The sequence below is a fragment of the Chrysochloris asiatica genome, unplaced genomic scaffold (assembly GCF_000296735.1).
Source record: "Chrysochloris asiatica unplaced genomic scaffold, ChrAsi1.0 scaffold00015, whole genome shotgun sequence".
Classification (NCBI taxonomy): domain Eukaryota; kingdom Metazoa; phylum Chordata; class Mammalia; order Afrosoricida; family Chrysochloridae; genus Chrysochloris; species Chrysochloris asiatica.
In genome coordinates, this window is record NW_006408533.1 from 5,488,725 (window position 1) to 5,508,436 (window position 19,712).

Below are 19,712 nucleotides of genomic sequence, written 5' to 3' on the forward strand. Positions count from 1 at the left end.
CCTAGCCATCTTGGCCTTCAAGGAGCACTCTGGTTGCACTTCTTCCAAAACAGATCTGTTGGTTCTTTTGGCAGTCCATGGCACTTTCAGTGTTCTCCTCCAACACCACAACTCAAAGGCATCAATTCTTCTACAATCTTCCTTATTCACTGTCCTGCTTATAGGATTCACATAAAGCACTTGAATCATTAATATTTTATATATTTTTAATGTAATGACAACCTAGGATAGTTGGCTCGATTCATAAAATCAATATAGATTAGCTTATTTTTCTGTATGATCATATATTAAATAACTATCAATGTTTTTTCATGGTCAGCTATAAAAATGACTTTAAATGTCAGTATTAAGATTTGCCTCACATAGCAGAAATTAATTGGGTTTGGCCAGTCTCTAAAATGAATGAGTTTAAACCTCACGACCAGTGTATATATTCTTCTATTGTGCTCATAAGATTGATCACAGTATTAAAGGCTTAATTTAGTGGCACAGACGAGCTAATGAAACAGGATCTTTCTCCCTTCATCACATTATTTTATTCTGAGTCATTTCGGTTTTCTGCACTGAAGCATGTACCTGTTGAAATTTGGGAGTTTACGCACATAATGAACAAATAGGTCTAGAATTTAGATGGAAAATCAATTAAAACAAGAGCAAAACCAAAAAAAAAAAAAAAACCAGCATTCCACAGATCCTTATCCTGAGGGTTGGAGAGCTTCATGTAGCATGAATAACATTCTGAACCAGTTAGTGTTCATACTCCAGTAAGAAAACACATATATAACCAGAATTTACTAATCTGGGGGAGCATGGTGACTCTGTAGGATAAGCACTGGACTGTGAACTACAAGGTTGGTGGTTTAAGCCCACGAGCTGCTCCTTGGAAACCCTAAACAGGGTCTCTATGAGTCGGAACCAACTCGAAGGCACTTAATACCAACAATAACAAAGTTACCTGAATTCAGAATGATTAAATCAGTAATAGAAATAATAGCAGCTAATCTGGTAGCGTAGTGGTTACGAATCGGGCTGCGAACCTTAAGGTCAGCGGTTCGAAACTACCAGCCGCTCCGCGGGAGAAAGATGAGGTTTTCTACTCCCGTAAAGATTTACACCCTTGGAAACTCTGTACAGGGTCGCTATGGGTCGGAACCGACTCGACGGCATTTAACAACAACAACAACAACAACATAGATCGAGTCCTTATTAAATACCAGACATTGTTTTAAGTGCCTTATGCACATCCTATCTAAGCTAACATCACAAGAATCGCTTGAGAATACGATTCCTGGAGTTCTAGACTTACCACATAGCTGCATCTTTCTAGTTCTGCACTTTCTTATAGAAACCAACTCTACAATCAACATTATGCTTCCCAGTTTCGGTTTCTTTAAAGTGAATTGAGAAGTTACAAAGCAGAATTCTTTTAAGATGAGTTTTTTTCCTAACAACATCATCTTCCACATACCTAATTCTGTAGCATTTAAACGATATCTCAACCTACTTGAGCCTTTATGAAACATGTTAATAGAAACAGAAATTCTTTTTACGGGGCTTCAAAAGTTTACCAAAAAATGGAATTAAAAGATATGGAATTTTTCCATGAATTTTGTGAAGTCCCCTTGTATGCCACTGTCTTATACAATTTATAACTGAATTAAAAGTTATATGAACAAGTATAACTGGCAGAGCTGGTCAGGGAACAAACACAACTGTCCACAGGTGGAGTCAGAAGGTTGCAGGTGGGCTAGAGGTCATCAGGTAAGCATCAGTCAGTAGGTTATATAAGAGGAAAACAAGAACGCTGCTTAATCAAGCAAATCTTTTAGGTGGTGGTGGTTATGTGCCGTGGAATCGGTTCCAACTCATAGTGACCCTGAGTGGGGTTTCTGGAGCTGTAAATCTTTGCAGGAGCAGAAAGCCTCATCTTTCTCTCACTGAACAGCTGATAGTTTCGAACTGCTGACATTGAGGTTAGCAGACCGACTCGTAACCACTATGCTACATTTATGCAGCATATATTACATATTATTTATATGTTATATATATATAAATGTATTATTATACATTTACATTTTACATGAGTATGTTGTTGTTGTTCGGTGCCATTGAGCCAGTGCTGACCCATAGCGACCCTATGCACAGCATAGTGAAATACTGCCCGAAACTGGGCCAACCTCACTACTGTTGCCACGCTTGAGTCCATTGACACTGCCACTTTGCCATGCCATCTTGCTGGGGGTCTTCCTCTTTTTCTCTGACCCTCCACCCTACCAAACATGATATCCTTCTCCGGTGACTGGTCCCTTCTGACAATATGTCCAAAGTATGAGAGACGAAGTTTGGCCACCTTGGCCTCTAAGGTGCACTCTGGCTGATAAAAACAAAATTTAAAAAGTGGAAGAAGGATGAAGAGAGTTTAGGCATCCTGCCCCAAACCACAAAACTAGAGGTTGAACAAGGAATTAACTCAGGATAGAGATTATTTTGGTGACTCGGGTTGACTTCTTCAACTCAGAACAGGGACTTTGAGACAGCTAAAGGATGGGCAGCAAGATTGAAGCCAGAAAGTGAAGAGATAACTTCAGCAATCTGTAAAAGAAAAAAAATCAAGTTGTGATTTGTGACAATTAATTCCACGTGTGTCGCAGCCGAACTGCATTTCACAAGAGTTTTCAATGGCTGAGCTCTGATAGTGTAGTGGTTATGAATCGGGCTGCCAACCTCAATGTCAGAAGTTCAAAACTACCAGCAGTTTCCGTGGGAGAAAGACGAGGCATTCTGCTCCCATAAAGACTCGGAAACCCTGTGCCAGGTCACTATGAGTTGGAATCGACTCCACGGTACTTCACAACATTCTTTTGGAAAGCGATAGCTAGGCTATTCTGAGTGGCCTAAAGAACATTAGCTGTTTGCTCTACACAGAGCTCTGCAGTTCTAATTTCCTTAAACTAGACTATATATTACTGAAACTTTTTCCTCATTGGGTCAAAACAAAAATTCTTTCAGCAAACAAAGTTGGCCAATTGGCACTGCTAACTACTCTCAGAACCATCTTTTTAAAATTTAGTTTTATAGATTTATTGTCAAAGGGCAAAACACTTAGACAATTTAAATACAAGCCCAACAGAATTACACTGTCAGAGTCCACGATGGTGCCTATTTGTCTCCTCACTTCTAGCCCCGTGCCCTGTCACCAGAGTCTTCTCTCGGGAAGAACGCTGGGCTGATATTTTATTCATATACATCTTTCTTATCTGCAATGTACTCTACAATCTCTTGTGGACACATGAATTTTTCTGCATCTGTATCAGGAATTTCAAACCCAAATTTGTCCTCCATGGCCATGATAATCCAATTGGCCAATTGGTCCAAACTGTCTAAGCCCAGGTCTTTCATAAAGTTGGAACTGACTGAGAGCTTTTCGGAGTCAATCTTATCAGGATATAGAGAACAAGGTCCTTAACTCCCTCTAATGTCAAGGGGGGTGTGTCGCTATACTGGCGGTACAACTGTGAAACTCTCCCAGGAACCTGCGCGAGCATCATGACCTGCGGAGGAGCACTGGGTCTCGACCGGATCCCGTGGGACCAGGGCCACAGCCAGCGTGCTGGCCCAGGGCAATGGTGCGAAGGCCGCGGGCAGGCGTCGATCACAGATGGAAAGGACGCAAGCCGCCATGGCTACACCAACCCAGGATGCACCTCAGAACCAGTTTTTGTACCCCTGAAATTGAAGGCATCCCAGACTGAAATGCAGTCACTTCTCTTTAACACTAAACAACAATGAAGACCCAGTGGTCTAATGATCCCATGGGAAACTAGGATTGGAATTAAGTTTAGTGGAAATCTATGATGAAAAGTAGCGATAAAATGAAATAATCCGAATCTTGCCAGCACTTCCTTGTAATCCTTAGGTTTTACAAGCTCCATTTTGATCAAGTAACTCTTAGAGTAAACATCAGTTTTGTTTTTTTTTTAATTTTTTTTATTTTAAAGTTTTTATTGTGAATTGAACGAAAGTTTACAGGGCAGATCATCAGTTTTATGTTCAACATATCATATACTTTGTTTCATTACAACGATTATAATCCTCTCCATGTACTATCAAGTAACAGTATTTCTCCCTGTTCATTTTAGCCTTTCTTCTTCTTCTTCTTTTTTTTAAACACACAGGCATATATAATAATTTAAACCACCAAAGGGCACATTCTGCTAGTCTGCCTCCTAGCTGCTAGCTCTCAGTCCCTCTCTTTCCATGAATCTAGAGCCTTCAGCTGCTCTCTCTCCATGTCCCCATCTCTGCTTCCATCTCTGGTGTTGCTGCTTCTCTGGATAGGGTCCCCCATTCCACTTATGCTCTTTTCCCTTGATGATCCTAGGGTCTTTTGTTTCTCGATTGTAAGATTAATTATTCCCGTGTTTTTGTTACAAAACTTCTACTCCTATAGTTGTGACAGTTGCAATCAGTGATGATAACAGTTAATCACTATTGAATCAGAAGAATCTTACCCCCATCTCTTTTTACCAGACCCATCTAGACAAGATGAAACTATTCAGTGGAGTCTCTATTTTCCCCCACACACTCTTCAACTAAGCTTCCTCTTGAAAACTTGTAAGCCAATCACTTCGGGCCATTATCGCCCCTTCATTTTAGGTAGCCAATATCTAAGTTGCCCATCCTTATGTACCCTGTATACAGAGGGGATACCATTGATACTTGATGTGAAGACTCCTTCCCTCTCTGTTGGTATTTTGAGCTACTACCTCCATGTGTATAGGTCAAGTTCACCAAACTGTAGCAATTTACCCTCATTTCCCTTTAATTTTTTTTTATCTTCCTCTATTCGAGTTCTGATTATCAAGCATTAAGGCTAGGTCACATGGGTACTATCTGCAAGTTTGGGTGTTCTTGTGCATCTTCCCTCACTTCATATCAGCTGGATGCTTCACTCTCAGCTCTGCCCTCTGTGGCTATGTCCTTGTCCATGGGCTCAGGTGTCCCCAGGTCTCACCACACTTTGGACCAACCAGCCCTTCCTCTTCTCTCTCTCACCTCCAGGTCAACGGGAGTCTATGGAACATGGTTGAACTCAGTCCATTTCTTCATTGTTGCCTGTCTCCCTCTTCCACTCACCAATTGACCAATGTGGTGCCAGCAAGTTTACATGCCTGCTCATGTGTTCCCTTTGAGTTTCAGTCTTAGAGGGAGGTTTATTCTGAAGGGACTTGATTGCTTGCCTTGATGGCTTCCTGGAGAACAACTTCCTTGTTCTTGTAGTAACCAATCATGCTGCCATTTTTGTTTTGTTTTTTTCCTGATGATCTTTCTATGAAGATGTATCTTCTGTCACTCTAGCTGTTCCAGGCGGGTCTGCTTATTCTTTCTAGTGGGAATGTCCCACCTTAGAATGTTCTGGATGGGGCTCAGGATTCCATCTAAGGTCCTATACACTGAAAAGGCTCTACAAGAGGCTTATTCCACTGGGCAAGTTGTAGTACTCCTTTTAGGTATTCCAATCAGTTATAGGCTGAAGACGGGCTTACAAGCTTTCTGTAATCACACTTCCTGACATTCTTTTCTATCCCATACAAGTATCTATTTTGCAATAGTAGGCAAGGGAAACCAATATTCATAAGACAGTCAGGCATCTTAGTATTGTTTCCCCTCTTCAGACTATACCTAGATCCCTGTATCATACAGTGCTGTTGTTCCAAGGTTGAGCATGCATCACTATTTACCTCTGTCCCATTTAGCCCATGCAAACCTGTCTCAGTGTTCCCTATCTACCTTGTTCTTCCACCCCCTCACCCTTCTTGAGTATTGCCCTCCCCAACACCTGAACTATGATGTGTCTATTCCCTACCCTGTGCTCTACCGTTGCCTCCCTCCACCTCTCCCTACCCCGTCCCCCCACCACCCCGTTTCCCATGGGTAACCAACAAATAAATTTTTTTTCTCCTTTTAGTATAGGTATCTTTTCTTAAGCTTTTACAATGGTCTTATACAATATTTGTCCTTTTGTGACCGACTAATTTCACTCAGCATTATGTCAAGGTTTATTCATGTTATGTGGTAGCTTACAGTTTCCTTGTTATTCTTCAAGGTAGTATAATATTCCATTGTGTGTATGTACCAAAGTTTGTTTATTCATTCTTCCACTGATGGGCACTTAGGCTGTCTCCATCTTTTTGCTATTGTGAATAGTGCTGCTATGAACATTGGTGTGCATACATCTACTTGTGTTATGGCTCATATTTCTTGTGGATCTATACCAAGTAGAGGAATTTGTGGATCATATGGTATTTCTATTTCCAACTTTCTGAGGAAGCACCATACTGTTTTCCAGAGTGGGTAGACCATTTTTCATTCCCACCAGCAATATAGGAGGGTCCCAGTCTCTCCACATCCTCCCCAGCATTTATTGTCCTCTACATTTTTGAAATTTGCTATTATTTCTGGTGTGAGATGGTATCTCACTGTTGTTTTGATTTGCATCTCTATAATAGCTAATGATCATGAACATTTCTTCATATGTTTGTTGGCTGCCCAAATGTCTTTCTTGGTGATGTGTCTGTTCATGTCTTGTGCCCATTTTTTAATTGGGTTACTTGTCTCTTTCTTGTAGAGGTGTTATATTTTTCTACAGATTTTAGATATTATTCCCTTGTCTGATATGTCATTGCAAAATATATTTTCCAATTTTGTGAGCTCACTTTTTACTCTTTTGGGGAAATCCTTTGATTCATATAAGTTTCTAATTTTTAGAATGCTCCAATCATCTATTTTGTCTTCTTTGTTTGTATTATTTTCACAATATTTGGTAGTCTGTGTGTGCCCTAGATTAGAGCCCTTAAATTTGTTCCTATTTTTTCATTGATGATCTTTATAATTCTGGGATTCACTTTCAGGTCTTTAATCGATATTGAGTTGGTTTTTGTATATGGCATGAGGTAAAGGTCTTGTTTCAATCTTTTGCATATCCATTTCTAGATCTGCCAGCACCATCTATTGAAGAGACTATGTCTTCCCTGCTCAATGTACAATTGGCTGTATGTGGATGGGTTAATTTCTAGATTCTCGATTCTGTTCCAATGATCTATTTATCTTTTTAGTACCAGGCTGTTTTGACTACTGTAGCCATGTAGTAAAGTTTGAAATCAGGGAGTGAGAGACCTCCAACTTTTTTCTTCTTCTTAAGCACTGCTTTGCTTATCCGGGGTCTCTTTCCTTTCCATATAAAGTTTGTAATTGTTTTTTCCATCTTTCTAAAGAATGTCATTGGAATCTGGATTGGGATTGCATTACATGTGTAGATTGCTTTTGGTAGTATTGACATTTTCATAATGTTAAGTCTTCCTATCCAGGAGCATGATACATTCTTCCTATTTTGTAAATATCTTTTGGTTTCTTGTAGTAGTGTTTTGTAGTTTTCTTTGTATAGGTCCTTTATTTCTTTGGTTACATTTATTCCTAAATATTTCATCCTTGGGGTGGCTATTGTAAATGTTATTGCTTTCCTAATTTCCTTTACAGCACTGTCATTATTAGTGTAGAGGAATCAAACTTATTTTTGTATGTTGATCTTATACCCTGCCACTTTGCTGAATCTTCCAATGTGTTCCAGAGTTTTTTTTGCTGAGTCTTTGGGGTTTTCTATATATAGGATCATATCATCTGTAAATAGAGGGAGTTTTAGTTCCTCTTTGCCAATTTAGATGCATGTAATTTCCCTATCTTGCCTTATAGCTCTGGCTAAGACTTTCAAAACAATGCTGAAAAGGAGTGATGATAAAGGGCATCCTTGTCTGGTACATGTTCACAAGGGGAAGGCTTTCAGTTTCTCTCCATTAAGAGTGAGGTTAGCTGTTGGTTTTGCATATATGCTTTTAATTATGCTGAGGAATTTCCTTTCAATTCCTACATTTTTTAGTGTTTTTATCATAAACACCAGTTTTAAAGAACTTTCTAGCCTATAATAATTGTTTTAGAGTACTTCAGAGTGGATTAATATATTTTTCCATTAAGTACTAATGATTTCAGCTCATGTTAAATGTGTTTTCTCTCAGTTTCTTTTCTTGGCATTTTCAAAGTTATTTCCTTCTAGAAAAAAATATAAAGTCATTAAGATTTTTATGACTTCATAAGGAATTTGTAAAAAAGTTCAGGTCTCAAATGGCTCTCCTTTCAATAAAATTAAGTTAATCTGTTCAAAATGTTTATTACATGGAACATTACTTTCATGTGCATCTTAAAATATAATCATTTGGTTTTTAGCTAATCTGGTTTTAACAATAGTTGTTGCAATCATTTGCATATCTATATGATTGGGATGTAAAGTGTCTTCATATAAAACAATATTCCAACCTTGGTATCATTTTAGAGGCAGATTATAAACAAGAAGTTAATGACTTAATTCATATGAGCACAAAGGTAAAAATTGGAAGTTGTCGAAAATGAAATGAAATCCATAAAGATTGAACCCTGGACATTAGTGAGCTTAAATAGATTGGTATTGACTATTTTGAATCAAACAGTTGTATGAATTACTATACTTGGAATGACAAATTGAAGAGGAATGGCATAGCATTCATCATCAACAAGAACATTTCAAGATCTACCATGAAGTAAAGCACTATCTAGGATAGGATAATAGCCATATGCCTACAAGGAAGACCAGCTAATACAACTATTATTCAAATTTACACACCAACCACTAGAGCCAGTGATGATGAAACTGAAAAATTCCTCAACTTCCTCAGTCTGCAATCAAGATGTATTGATAATTACTGGTGATTGGAATGAGGTGGTTGGAAACAAAGAGGAAGGATCAGTAGTTGGAAAATATGGCTTTGGTGATAGAAATGAAATGAGATTGGAGATAGCATTATAGAATTGTACAAGAGCAACAATGTATTCATTGCAAATACCTTAAAAAATTATACACATGGACCTCAACAGATGGACTACACAGGAATCAGACAGACTACATTTTTGGGAAGAGACAATGGAAAAACTTAATATCATAAGCCAAAAAAGGCCAGGGGAAGACTGTAAAAGCTCATCAATTGCTCATATGAAAGTTCAAGCTGAAGCTGAGGAAAATTAAAACAAGTCCACGAGAGACAAAATATGACCTTGAACACTTCCCACCTGAATTTAAAGACCACTTCAGGAATAGATTTTAAACATTAGCACTAATGACCGAGGACCAGAAGAGCTATGGATGACATCAAGGATATCATACAGAAGAAAACAAAAGGCCGGTACAAAGACAGACAAGACAGAAAGGACAAAAATGGATGTAAGAAGAGACTCTGAAACTTGATCTTGAGTGCAGAAAAATTAAAGTAAATGAGGAAGGAAAACAGCTGAACAGAAAATTTCAAAGGGCAGCTTGAGGAGACAAAGTCAAGTATCATAATGAAATGTGCAAAGACTTGGAGTTAGAAACCCAAGTGGGAAGACCATACTCAACATTTCTCAGGGTCAAACAACTGAAGCAAAAATTCAAGCCTCAGATTACAATACTGAAGGATTCTATGGGCAAAATACTGAATAATGTAGAAAGCACACACAAGAAACAAAAAACAAAAAGATGGAAGGAATACACAGAATCATTGTTCCCTCCACAAAATGGTCAATGTTCAACTATTTCAAGAGGTAGCATATGATCAAGAACCGATGATCATATGATCATAAGGAAGAAATGCAAGCTGCACTGAAGGCATTGGGAAATAACAAGGCTCCAAGAATTGGCGAAATACAAATTGAAATCTGTCAACAAACCGATACAACACTAGAAGCACTCACATATGGCAAGAAAATTGGAAGACAGATACCTGGTCAACAAATTGGAAGAGATTCATATTTGTGCTAATTCAAAGAGAGGTGACCCACCAGAATGCAGAAATGATTGAAATTTTGTAAAATTTGGTTGAAGATAATTTAAAAATGGTTGCAATAATACATCTTCAGAATTGTGTGAGAAACTCAAGTCAAAATTAGGAAGAACACATGGAACTAGGGATATTATTGTTGAGATTATTAGATGGATCGTAGCTGAAAGCAGAGAATACCAGAAAGATGTTTACTATGCTTTATTTACTATGCAAAGGCTTTCAACTGTGTGGATCATGACAAGCTATGGATACCACTGTGAAGAATGGGTATTTCAGAACACTTGATTGTGCTAATAAAGAACCTGTACTTAGACCAAGAGGCAGTTATTTGAACAGAACAAGGGCATAGTGATGGTTTAAAATCAGGAAAGTTGTATGCTAGGGCTGTATTCATTCACCATATTTATTCAATTCGTATGCTGAGCAAAAAATTCTAGAATTTGGATTATATGAAGAACATGGCATCAAGATTTGAGGAAGACTTATTAGCAACCTCGATATACAGATGATACAACTTTGCTTTCTGAAAGTGAAGAGGAGTTAAAATACTGATGAAAATGGATTTCACCTCAATGTAAGGAAAACAAAAATCCTCACTACTGAATCAATAAGTAACATAATGATAAATCGAGAAAAGACTGAAGTTGTCAAAGATTCCATTTTTGCTTGGATCTATAGTCAAAGGAACTCTGGTAGCGTAGTGGTTATGAAACGGGCTGATAATCTCACGGTCAGCAGTTCAAAACTACCATCCATTCCATTGGATAAAGACGAAGCTTTCTGCTCCTGTAAAGATTACAGCCTGAGAAACCCTGTGCAGGGTCACTATGAGTCGAACCGACTCCATGGCACATAGCAACAACAACATAGTCAACACTCAAGGAAGCAGAAGTCAAGAATTCAGATGACTTGTTGCCTTGGGCAAATCTGCAGTACAAGACCTCTTTCAAGTGCTCAAGACAAAGGTATCAATTTGAGGACTAAATATCAACCATGATATTTTCAATAGCCTCATAGGCATATGAAAACTGGACAATGAATAAGAAAGATTGTAGAATAATTGATGCATTTGAGTTGTGGTGTTGGAGAAGAATATTGAAAATATCATATATTGCCAGAAGAACAAAGAAATTTGTGTTGGAAGAAGTACAGCCAGAGTGCTCTCTAGAAGCCAGGCTGATGAGACTTCGTTTCTCATACTTAAGACATACTATCAGGAAGGACCAGTCCCTGGAGAAGGACATTATGCTGCGTAAAATGGAGGGTCAATGAAAAAGAGGAAGACCCCCAATGAGATGGATTGGCACAATGGCTCAGCTCAAGCCTAACAATTGTGAGGAAGGCACAACACCAGGCAGTGTTTTCTTTTGTTATGCAAAAGGTCGCTATGAGTGGGAGCTGACTCAATGGCACTTAACAACAATGAAGGTGAAGAACCTATAAATGAACTGCTGACTTCATTTTCTAAGAATTGCATACTTAGTTAATTAACTAGAAGGAAATACAAATTTAAAAAGGCGGGCGCCTGGCAAGATCCGATCCTTGTGTATGTTGAAGGTGCCTTTGCATTTTAGCTGGCACAGCTTTAGACACTCTGCTAGCTGCTGAATTCACACACTCCCTGTGCCTTATTGTAAACCTGCACTTTATAGAATGTTTGTGTACAGCATATTGTGTGCAAACTGGGCTATGTCCAGTAAGAGTGATATGAGGCCCATGATTATTAGCCCAAGAGGCAGCATCTAATGTGGAAACAGCACTGTAAAGAATATGACTGCAGTTATTTCATGAGAAGTCAAATGATTCAGCTTTTCTGAGCACCAATTCTCTCATTAGAAAGAGCCCTGGTGGCACAGATGTTAAGTGCTTGTGCTTAGCTGCTAATTAAAAAGGTTGGTAGGTTGACCCACCAGATGCTCTGTGGGAGGAAATGTGTGGCCATCTGCTTCTGTAAGATTTACGGCTTTTTTCCCCCGTAGGGTGATATGAGTCAAAATCCATTCAATGGTAAGAGGTTGGGTTTGGTTTTGGAATTCTCTCATCAACAAAAGATTTTAAAGTTCATTTCAGCTTTGTGATTCCAAGGAATAGGGAAAAAACAGAGCAAAACAAAGCAGGTCTCCATTATCATTTGATCACTATTTTTTTCCCTTTTCTATTGAATTGAATGAAGTTCTGATGTGGCGCTGTGGAACACACACTCTACCATAAGGTCAGTATGAACCACAAGGCCGGCGGTTCAAAATCACCAGCCTATCCTTGGAAACCCTATACAGGGATGCTATGAATTGGAACCGACTCAATGGCACTTTACAACAACACTGTACTCAGTTCCCTCCTACCCAAAGTCCTTGTCGTTCATCTCATTGGAACCCATAGCAGTTCTCTGATGCATGGCGGGCACACTTGCTGGCAGGCCACCCTGCTCTTCTCTTGCAACACTTTGTCCTCAGAAGTTTCACTCACTTTCATTTCTTTGTCTTCCACCTACACTATTCTATGCCAAAGCTACACCTCCCCTGGTTTTCGATTCCACTTCTCCTTATTCCAGTTTTCACATTGGTGTCCCAGTTTTGTATCAAATGCAAACAGTCTTTAATGAAGTTCATCATCCTTTCTCCTAAGCCCCTGTGCCTCTGAACTTCACATGTGCATTTATGATATATCCTTCCTTCCATTTGTTGTTGCAAGTGCTGTCAATTCAGTTCTGACTCATACCGACCCTGTATAGTGTTTTCAAGAAGTGATTGGTGCCTATCCTACAGGGCCTACCATTTAGGTTTGAAATTTTGATGTTTTTTCCTGACGAATCGGGCTGCGAATCACAAGGTCAGCAATTGGAGACTACCAGCTGTTCCGTGGGAGAAAGATGAGGCGTTCTGCTCCCATAAAGATTTACAGCCTTGGAAACCCCGTACAGGGTTGCTGTGAGTCAGAACCGACTCCATGGCACATAACCACCATCCAAACTCACTTCTAGACAATCATCTTTTGATTCTTTATATACATTTCACATACATTCTTCTCCTTCTTTTTTTTTTTTTTTTCAGACTCCCCACCATTCCATTTAAGGTCCTTAGCGTATGAAAGCACAGACTATTGACACTGTCATCAAATTGTTATCCCTGATTTTACTCTCTATGCTAATCATAATTCATTAAATTGTTTAAAAATTATCATGCTCATGCTAAATCCTTTAAAACTTATTTTCTTCTCATAGCTAAAGGATCCAGTCTAACTCTATACTCCACACTCAACAACCTGTATAAACCCTCCTCACCTGTATAACTCAGAACTTTCCTATAAAAATTCTAACATCCCTGGAACAGGCCTCATTGATTTCTATTTCCAAGCCTGAACAGCTAACTCTCTTCCTTGGCTTAGAACATTCCTAATCCTTCTTCCAGACTGAAGTTGGTGGCTCATCGTTCCAGGTTCAAAGAGAAGGTCCTGAGTCCCTATGGTAGTTATAGCTCAATTAGGAATTAGTCAACAAAATACCATGTACAACATTTAGGTTAAGCCCTTTACAAATACTAACTCAATGTTCCTTAATCCTATGAGGCAGATATCCCTACTTTGGAAGTGTGGGTGTAGCTCAGGCAGGTTATTAATTGGTCCAGGTCACAAAGTTATCAAGTACTGGATCCATTCCAGGCTATCTGGCCATAGATGTCATCATACCATACGGTCTAGAGCAGCTTCTGGTGTTACAGAAATCCTTTTGTGTCTACTGTTTCAACCACATGTAAGCTCATTAGGAGCCAATACTTAGACCTTCTTTATAGACTTTAACTAGCTCACACTTGGTAAGTATAACCAACAATGTATAGAAAAGCAAGTTTGGCAGTAAAACAATAGCAAATCACTAACAGTGTCTGTCATGCTTAAAACACAGAGGAGACACGCACCTTTCTGTCTGATTTTTATTACACTATGCTAAAAGTTCTACATATTCCAGAGATCAGAAAAAGGACAATATAATAAAAATACCTTGTATACTTACTTCCACATTACAGAATGTGGATCAGATAATGAAAAAAGAAAGAGAGGAAGAAAGCCTTTCAATGTTAGAGCCTTCCTCTTTCTTTCATTCTTACTCATCCAACAACAGTTACTTGTTTCGTGGACTCCATATACTGGACTTCCTGTGTGGTGCTGTAGGATAAGCACTGGACTGTTGCTGGGGACAGCATATGCAAGCACTGAGAAGCTGTGGCCCTGTGACATGGATGAAAATCCAATTCCAGGGGCCCTCCTCAGGACTGTGAGCCATGGACCCTGAGAGCCAAGGAAGTGACCTCCTGACGTCCCGGGTTCATTGGTTTTTGCGAACTCACTGGTTGGCTACCTCTGTATAATTTTCTTTGGTCCTCATATTGTTCATTCTATGCTTCTAACTCCAGTAATTGTGGTTTCTGAGAAAATGGTTTCTTTTACAATGCCTCTCTTAATGCCTCCACTGTGTTGGCAGTGCGTGGAGTCCCGGGAACAAATCTTTCTGAGGAACAAGCGATAGCCACCTGGGATGGAAGTCAGAACTGCTCCTTATTTGATTATTCAGTTATGTTTAATATCCACGAACAATAATGGGTTTGAAACCCCTTTTTAGAGCCGAGGCAGTAAAAGTTTCGTCAGATAATTCAGAAAGGCCAGGAACAGGTATATTGCGAATATCAGAAAAGGTTTTTAGAGAAAAACTACCCAAGGTTTGTAAATAAAGTGTAATGGTAAATTCTGGGAACGTTGGATTAGAGGATAATAGTGGCAGCCCCATTAAACCACCTCTGAATATAATCAGTTTAACCCAGATGCTCTCCTTCCTCCTGAAAGTATATAGGAATGTGATAATTAAGAACAATGTAGCATTTTAGATATAGATAAATGAAGCCCGGTGCCTGAGATCTTGCTCACAAACAAAAGTTTGCAAAGTGTACAGAGACAGCTTGGCTCCTTTCAGGAGCCTTGCTTTATGTTAAGTATCCTTGACAAACTGCACGACACTGCTCTAGATCATTTAAGCCTAAAAGTTAATATATAACAGCTTGATTGAACCTTTTTTCTGTAGAAATAAGAATGTTAGATTGTTAAAAAAAACTATGAAAATATCTTAAAAGTTGTTCCTGTGAATCATTATGTCTTGTTTTGAATGATTAATCACATTTCAGTTCCATATCCTGTCTTAATCACATCCTCCCTTTGTGACATCCTCCCTTTATGAATTACATCCTTCCTTTGTAACAAATCCCTCCTTAAAAAAGAGAATACAAGGCTGAGGTAGAGTGAGTTCTGTGTGCAATGCTGTGCAATGCTAGGCAATATGTTTGCAGATCTGTCTACCTGCCAGCTTGCATCATATCTATGTGTCTTTTTTGTATATATTTCGTCTCTCTCTTTCTCTATCCCTTTCGCCGCCAGATCTCCCTTCTTCGTGACACCCCCACTTCCTTGTCGAGGCTGGACCCCGACATAGGATCTTGACAGACTGTGAACCACAAGGTCATTGTTTTGGTGATTCAAACCCACTAGTTTCTCCTTAGAAACCCCATACAGGGTAACAACCAACTTGATGGCACTTAACAACAACAATTTGAGTTTGGTATTAACATTTTCATACTAGATGCTAAAAGAAACAGGCAGTAGGTCAAGGGTTTTAGAGGTATTATCTAAATTAATCTTCATAATAATTATATGTGATAATACTTTCATTATCTCGGTTTTACAAAGGTTGTTGTTGTTATATGCCATCCAGTTGGTTTGACTTATAGCAACCCTGTACGGGAGTAGCTGGTGTGTTTGAACCTTGGACCTTGTGGTTCTCAGTCCAGTGCATATCCTGAAGCACAGGATATCCTGTAGGAGTCTAAGCCTATATCATCCAGTATTCCAAGCTGGTCTCCTATCCAAGTACTAAGTTTTACATATAAGGTGAGTAAACTGAGAAAGGTTATGAAACCAGATCAAGGTCCTATGAAATCCATGGAGCTAGAATTCCAGTCCTCGTGGTTGAATCTACCTAATCTCTTAACCTTTAAACCACACTCCTTCCAGCAGCAGACAGAGCTACCTGACATACAGAGGACATCTGCAAATCAGTTTCACTCCCTTTGGAAAGAGCACCATATCAGGATACAACAAGAATGCTTCCAATATCATTGTAGACTTTACCTGAAAGCAGCTGCGTGACCTTTAACAAGTTAACCTCACAGGGCCTTATTCAATTCATTTGTAAAATGAAAAATTAGCACTAAACAACCAGCAGAGTTTCTTCCAGACAGATTTTCTCTCAGTCATCCTAAAGACACGGCTATGGGCAGTTTTTGTAGTAAGAAGAACTGGGTGTATTTAACAACACAGCAACCTGCTTGGTAATTAATGCCTGTTGTGGTGGCTGGATTCTATCTATTCCCGCCTTCCTCAACAATGGAGGGGACAGTGCACTGCCCAACTCACATGTCATTCTGAAAGTGCACAGGCTGACCTTGTCATCATACTTCTCACGATCCCCATGTGTTCAGAAGCAAAGTCTGAATTTCTGAATTCTTTACTGTTCTCTGTGGTAGACATAGGTTAGCTTTTGGGATGTGAAACTTGCACTCATTTTCATTATTGTTTTGTGGTAAATTCTGGCAGAAGAAGATAAAATATTTTACACCTGATGAAATAATCCAGTCAGTCCCCAGGTTACTAACAAGATCAATTCCCAATATCTTTACGTTGAATTTGTAGGTAAGTTGAACAGGTACATTGAGTTCTAATTGAGAGTTCTGCTGATGTTGTTGTTGTTAAGTACCATGGAGTTGGTTCCGACTCATAGTGATCCTGCACAGGGTTTCCGAGGCTGTAAATCTTAACGGGAGCAGAATGCCTCATCTTTCTCCCGTGGAACCGCTGGTAGTTTCGAACTGCCGACCTTGCTGACGTTGTAGGATAAGCTCATTGGACTGCTAATTGGAAGGGCGGCAGTTCAAATGCACCAGCTTCTCCTTGGTAGTAAGATAAGGCTTTCTGTTCACGTAAAACATTCAGTGTTCAAAACCCTATACAGGGTCTCTATGGGTCAGAATCAACTCAGTGGCAGTGGGTAGAGTTAGAGTAAAATGGAAGCCCTGTTGTGTAGTTTATTAAACATTGGACATCACAAGGTTGGCAGTTCAAACCCACCAGCCGTTCTGTGCAAAGTTCTGTTTCCATGAAGATTTACAGACTTGGGAAGCCTTTATAGGGTCACTACGAATCAAAAGTGACTTGATGGCAGTGGGTATGATTGGCTTGGTTTGGTCTCACTTCTCTAAGTTATTTGGGCTTCTACTGCTACCCAGTGTGCACCATATGAAGCTTTTCCTTTTCATCTGACAAAGTTTTTGGTCCTGTTTTGATTTTGATCTAAAACTCTATCTGAGTAGCCATAGTCACTTGATTGACTGTTTTTGCTCTTGTTTTTATCAGTTAGGTGCCTTTGAATTGGTTCTGACTCACAGTAACCCCTATGTACAATAACCAAACATTGCTGAGTCCCACACCCTCCTCCCAATCATTCCTGTGCTTGAGCCTATTGGTGCAGTGACTGTGTCGATGACCCTCTACTTTACCAAGCATGATGTCCTTCTCCAGAGACTGGTCCCTACTGGTGACATGTCCAAAGTATGTAAGATGAAGTCTCACCATCCTCACTAGGAGCATTCTAACTGTACTTCTTCCAACATGGATTTGCTCATTCTTCTGGCATTCCATGGTATATTTAATATTCTTCACCAGCATCATAATTTGAAGACATCAGTTCTTCTTTGGTCTTCCTTATTCATTCGCCAGCTTTGGCATGCATATGAAGCTCTTGAAAATACCATTATTTGTTCAAGTGCATCTTAATCTTCAAAATAACATCTTGACTTTTTAACTTTAAATAGATTTTTTTGCAGCAGACTTGACCAATGTAATATGTTGTTTGTTTTCCTGACTGCTGTTTCCATGGGTGCTGATTGTGGATCCAAATAACATGAAATCCTTGACAACTTTAACCTTTTCTCCATTTAAAGTGATGTTGCTTCTTGGCTCAGTAGTGAGGATTTTTGTTTTCTGTTACGGTGAAATCCATATTGCAGACGATAGGCTTTGATCTTCATCAGTAAGTACTTCAAGCTCTTTTTGTTTGTAACAAGTAAGGTGGGTCATCTGTGTTTTGGGAGTTGTTAATGAGTCTTCCTCCAATCCTGATGCCATATCCTTCTTCATTTAGTTCAGTGTCTTGGATTATTTGCTCAGCATCCAGATTGAATAAGTATGGAGGGAAAAGGATGAAATCCTGACACATGTCTCTCCTGATTTTACTCCATGCAATATCCCCTTATTCTGCTGGAACAACTGCCTCTTTGTCTATGTCTAGGTTCTGCATGAACACGGTAAAGGGTTCTGGAATTCCCATTCTTTGCAATATTATCCATAATTTGTTATGATCCATACAACTGAATGACTTTGCATAATCAATGAAGCACAGGTAAATATCTTTCTTGTATTCTCTGCTTTCATCCAAGATTCATCTGACATTTACAATGATAGCCCTCATTCCACATCCTCTTCTGAATCTGACTTGAGTTTTTGACAATTCCCTGTTATAGTGCTGCAACCATTTCTGAATTACATTCAGCAAAATTTTACTTACATGTAACATCAATGATATTGTTAATAAGTTTCAGTATTTTATTGGGTCACCTTTTATTGAATGGCCATGAATATGGATCTTTTCCAGTTAGTAGGCTACGTAAGTACCTCCAGGGCTGCATCCATATTTTGAAACATCTCATTTAGGTATTCTGTCAATTCTAAGAACATTGTTTTTTCACCAAGCCTTCATTGCAGCTGAGACTTTTTCTTTCAATACTATCAGTTCTTGATTTAGTACCTCCAGAAACAGTTGAATGTGGACCAATTATTTTTGATAAAGTGACTATGTATTATTTTCATCTTCTTTTGTGGTTCCCTGTATCATTCAATATTGTGTTTATAGAATCCTTTAAGTATTGCAACTTGAGGTTTGAACGTTTGTCTTTAATTCTTTCAGCTTGAGGCATGCTGAGTGCATTCTTTCATTTTGGCTTTCCAACTCCAGGTCCTTGAATATTCCATTGTAATATTTTACTTTGACTTCTTGAGCTGTTCTTGGAAATCTTACATTCAACTCTTTTACTTTATAATTTATTCCTTTTGCTTTAACTACTCTTCATTCAAGAGCAAGTTTCAGAGTCTCTTCTGAGTTTCATTTTGGTCTTGTCTTTCTTTCTTTCTTTCTTGTCTTTTTCATAACCTTTTGCTATCTTTACGATGTCCTTGATGTCATGCCACAATGTGTCTGGTCTTCAGTCATTAGTTTTCAATGTGTCATATCTGTTCTTAAGATGGTCTCTAAGTTCAGGTAGGATATATTCAAGGCTATATTTTGGTTCTCGTGGACTTGTTTTAATTTTCTTTAGCTTGAAACTGAATGTGCATAGGAACAACTGATCGTATGTTCTGTACACAATCTCTGGCCTTGTTCTGACCAATAATACTAAGTTTCTCCATTGTCTCATTCCACAAATGTTGTCAATTTGATTCCTGTGTCCTACAAAGTCCACAGATATAGTCACTATTTATGCTGCTGAAAAAAGGTATTTCCAATGATCCTAGGCGTTGTGTCTACAACCAGGGCTATGTTTTCCAAATGCTGATCTTTCTTCTCTGTTTCCAACTTTGGCATTCCAATCACCAATAAGTATCAATGCACCTCTATTGCATGCTTGATCAATTTCAGACTATAGAAGCTGGTAAAAGTCT

General features: G+C 38.9%; 1 protein-coding gene and 1 pseudogene across 1 annotated transcript in view; both read right to left on the reverse strand.

Moving 5' to 3' along the window:
* The window catches only part of CHST9 (carbohydrate (N-acetylgalactosamine 4-0) sulfotransferase 9), a 393,728-nt gene that overhangs the window by 170,861 nt on the left and 203,155 nt on the right, over positions 1-19,712 (reverse strand). The window lies entirely within an intron of this gene.
* On the reverse strand, positions 3,235-3,681 carry LOC102830781 (annotated as a pseudogene).